The sequence below is a fragment of the Aethalodelphis obliquidens genome, unplaced genomic scaffold, assembly GCF_003676395.1.
Source record: "Aethalodelphis obliquidens isolate GAN/ISIS:26980383/991018 unplaced genomic scaffold, ASM367639v1 scaffold40, whole genome shotgun sequence".
Classification (NCBI taxonomy): domain Eukaryota; kingdom Metazoa; phylum Chordata; class Mammalia; order Artiodactyla; family Delphinidae; genus Aethalodelphis; species Aethalodelphis obliquidens.
Genome location: NW_020837984.1, coordinates 14,130,723 through 14,135,698, shown reverse-complemented (window position 1 = coordinate 14,135,698; position 4,976 = coordinate 14,130,723).

Genomic DNA, 4,976 nt, shown 5'->3' with positions numbered 1-4,976 from the left:
TGATATATAAATATTGCATGTTTGCTTTACCTCATATGAGTTATTTATAACATCCTGAATCATCTTCTGTACACGTGGATTTTATCCAGGGATATTTTTATTTTTGTTCTTCATTTCTCATGGTTCCTTCTTTGCATAATGTGTGAAGCAGTTTAAAATACATCCCCCCCAATCTAATTTATTTACTTTTTTAATACAGAAGTAAATAGGGAGAATCTTTTTAAGATATTCTAAAATGGCTTAGCTTTTTATGAGATGTTTGAAACTATGTTTACTGAATTTTTACCTTGTTAAAAAAAAACACTAAACAATTTTTAGTTTTAAAATGGTATCTGCCTAGTAGCCCCCAATGTAGTATCACATAACTTCCCACTGAAAGACCAAAAAAAAAAAAAAAAGAAAAATCATAATGCTGAAAACTGATGAAGAACCAAGTTCTAGAATGTAGACAAAATTTCCATTGATTACAAGACAGAGCAGGCTGAATTGAGAAAAACTGCCTTAGTATGCTCAGGCTTTACCTTATGATACAAAATCTGTCTGAAAAAATAGATGTGAAACTGCTTGTTCCTTCTACTGGCTTCTCCTGACTCAGAGATCTATAATCTGTACCATGCCAAAAATTTGGACAGTTTTCTTTCTCCCATATGTGTACAGCCTTTTCAGATAGCCCAAGTAGCAAATTATCCTTCTCTCTTGTTTTTCTATAGGAATTCAGAGTCAACAGTTCACAGACAATATCAGGAAAGGAAAGATAGGTACATTGCATCTTTGGAATTCTGTTCCCCAAAAGTACTGAGATTAAAATAGGGATGGAAACAGAAAGAACTCCAGCAGTTGTGAATGCTGGGAAGAGAAGTTTTAATTTTTCTTCTTTTGGTTCACAGAACCAGGCATTGTGGTTGGAGAATTTGTTTCCTGAGCCGTTATAGATGAATTCAGGTTAGACTATGGGAATTACTGCGTAAGGTAGGCACATTAACTTGCTGAAGCTACAGGAGATTGATATTGTGGAGGAGATGCAGTTAATGACAAGTCTTGGGTCTGGCCACGAAATAAGTGGCTGAGGTGAGTGGGGGATTTAGTTACTGGAAGAGGAAGTCACAGAACAGAGAGGCCAAGTTATTGGAAAGATTTTCTACAAAAGGGAGCTTGTTGGAACTTCCCTGGTGGGCCAGTAGTTAAGACTCCACGCTCCCAACACAGGGGGCCCGGGTTCGACCCCTGGTCAGGGAAATAAGATTCCACATAACACAACTAAGCCCGCGTGCCACAAGTAGAGAAGCCCACGTGCCGCAACGAAGACCCAGCGCAGGCAAAATAAATAAACTAAAAAAACAAAAACAAAAACTGGTTGTCTTAAACAATAGAAATTAAAAAAACAAACAAAAAAACACTATGGGACATTTCAATATGTATTTGAAACTGAGATTATTGGCCAAAGCACCTGGAGGGTTTTTCACTAAACAAAATTAGGGTGAAGCCTGTCAAGGAGTGGGTAATTTCCCCCTCTACCCCTTTTGAGTTCTTGTGACTGGACTAACAATAAAATTGACACAAAATAGATTAACAGGAGAAAAAGAAACAAATTTTAATTCTTGCACACAGAAGTCTCATAGTAATGGGACCCAAGAAGTGGCCAAAGCGTTAGCTTTTATATTTTTAGACAAAATTAATTTGAGAGGAATTGACAGAACAAAGAAATTTAGGTTTGGGTGCTAATTAGTAAGGAATTTAAACAGTTTGGACTTGGGTAGTGAGTTAGGAAGGAAATAACAAGGTTTGTTTAGGTAGTCTTTTGGCCTGAATTCCCTATCTCTGGTGATAAGGATGTCTTCCTATCTCCCAGTACAGGGAGGGCACCTGTCACATGGAAGATTTATTTCCTGCTTTCAGGGAGACAGGAGGGTCAGAGTCCCTCTTGTATCAGCCATTTCTTAAGTAACTTTAATTCAAAATAATATGACATTGAGGCATATTTTGGGGTGCCTGCCATGAGCCCCACCAAGCCCTAATACAGAATGATAAGGAGCAAAATATATAAAAATAGACTTTCATTGAGCATTCACTATGACCCTGTTCTCAGCACCTTATATTTATGAAGTCATTTAATCCTATGAGATGGGTAACTATTATTGTCCCCATGAGGCACAGAGAGAAGTACATATTCCATTGCCATAGAAATTAAGTGGAAAAGCCAGGAACATGGACCCTGACATTCTGGGTGCAGAGCCTATGCACATTGCCATTAGGGAACTGAACCCTCGTACCTTTCCCGAGTATTCCTACCTCAGGAAAGGGAAAAGCATTCCTTGTCTTCATAGGTGCTGCTTCCTAGTGGACCATCTCTTACTTGCTTCAGACCATCATGGGCCAAATGTGTACATTTGTACACATCTGTGTGCATATGTGTACATTTTTTTCATGCAGGAATATGAAGCTGGCTGCTCTCCAGTCCAGTGGGAATTTACGTCATCCCTTTGGGAAACCCTAGCCTTATACTCTGCTTCTCCACATTAGAGTTATCAATAATAATTCCACAGGGTGCTTGCAGTCTGCAGAATCGACTTGAAAGAAACTCTAGAAAACAGTATTCTTCTGTCTCCTTACATTTGGAGTCATCTTTCAACTCTAGGCAGCTCCCTGAATGGTCCACCTCTATTTTGGCTCTGATCACATCCTACAGGATAGAAATAGTAGATAGGACCAGTTAATCTCATGGTTTCCAATTTGTTGACAATTTCTTGGCAGTAGAATGAGTTTCTTTCTAGCAGAGGTAGAAAACTCTGCCCCAGGTTCTGCCTACTGGGGAAATTTGGAGCCACCCTGGAGGCGAGTATTGGGGAATGTATTAATTCTAGTTGGAGTCAGCACCCTTTGTTCTCAAGCCTGAGGAGTGAACATCTTTTGTTAGTGTTTTCTTGGTGTCCCTTCATTCTTTTAGCCCTTTCCTTTGAAGAACTTCTACCTATTCCTGACTCTATGTGACTCTAGTGGAACTGTCCAATCACCGTGTCCTACCTTTGCCACCAGAGTGGGGCATACGACTCCCTAGACCCATCAGAATCCTTGCCTAAATATAAAAGGTGAGGATGGAGGAATAGCCTCTCTCCCCTTGGACTGCAAGCTGTAAAGATGTGATTCCAGAGCTGTTTTAGGGTCTTTTCCCTGTCCATGAGGTCAGAGAGAATCAAAGAGAGTTCTGACAACATTTTTTGTGTGCCTGGATATAGATGTATCTGAAGCTGTTTGTATCTCTGTCCTTTCCAATTAATTAGCCAGTACCCCCTCTTCAGCTAGTTTGAGTAACTTTCTATTATTTGTCATTGAAAGCTCTATCCTCTAGAAATTTAAAATAAATACATATATTCACGTTGAGGAAGTCAATAAGATCACCCTTCGATGGATGTGTTAGTCAGGCTTTCTAGAGAAACAGAACTAGTAGAGGGGAGAGAGAAATTCATTTTAAGGAATTGGCTCATGCAATCATGGGGGCTACCAAGTCCAAAATCTGCAGGATGGGCTGTCAGGGTGGAGACAGGGAAGAGCTGACGTTGCAGTCCAAGTCCAGTTTGGCTGGAGAATTCCTTCTAGCTCTGGGGAGGTCAGTCTTTTGTTCTATTCAGACTTTTAGTTGACTAGATGAGGCCCATCCATGTAATGGAGCTCATTGTGCTTTACTGAGTCCACTGATTTAAATGTTAACCTCATCTGAAAGCATCCTCACAGAAACATCCAGAATATAATATTTGACCAAATATCTGGGCACTCTAGTGCAGCCAAATTGACCCATAAAATCAGCCATCACAGTGGATAAAGTTTGCCTTCAGCACCAACTTATTTCTGATTCCTGCTTCCATAATTTGGCCTCCTTTCTCTGGCATTACCATACTTAGTTCCACATGCCCTTATATTGTCCCTTTCTTGACCAGTGTCATCAACCAAGGTAATCTGTCCAGGTCTGCCTTCCTTCTAATTTCAGAATTATCTTTATTTTATCCCCATCAAAGCTTGCATTTCCTCAGTGACTTTTTCACACCTGGTATCCAAATGAAAATAATCTCATAGTTACACTCTAAAGTGTAATAGATGATAATGACTTAATGTAGATCTCCGTGGGGAGGGAGAGGTGTTCTGCCTTGAATATATATGTACAGGTGGAGTTTAGGCAATGTGATAGGCAAGGAGTGGAGGTAATTTTGCACAAGGGAACTTTCTGGTTCCCTTATAATCCTATTTTGTGAGTGACTAGTCCTCTGTAGTCAAGCCCTAACTATTTAACATTTGATTCCCTTCTTAATGCTTCCTTTTAAAAAGGGCAAATACACAGATGCAAAGTTTAAGATAGGATTCTTCTTTAGGGAACTGCCAATAGGTTAAAGTATAGCTAGACCGTTAAATGCTTGAATACAGTGATGGGAGATGATGCTGATAAAACCGATGGGAGTGAGATCTGAATTACCAAGGGTGTGTGCATAGGAGTCTGGACTTAATCCTTCAGGTGAAGGATACCCACTGAATTGGAAGCAGGGAGAAACAGGATCTGATCTGTGTTTTTGAAAAATCACTCTGGTGTGAAAGTGTCTAGGATGAACTGGGGTAGTGGTGGAATCAAAGGGGTTTACTTAAGGGGTCTTTCTGAGGCCCTGACTGGTGCCTTCTCCTGTTCATTGCTTCCTTCTCAAAGGCCTTCGTGGCTCAACCTACTTCTTTTTCCTTTGACATCTTCTCTGTCCACTGAAGTACACTTCTCCATATAACTCCATAAGATGTGGGATATATATGCCCCTGCTTCCCATATTCTTGTAATGCACAGGGCTTTTAAAATGTATGTATAATTAAAATGAGATGTATGTATGTATGTATAATTAAAATGAGATGTATGTATGTATGTATATTAAAATGAGATATGTATGTATATTATGAGAGATATATGAGATAAAATGTATGTATGTTAAAATGAGATAATTGACATA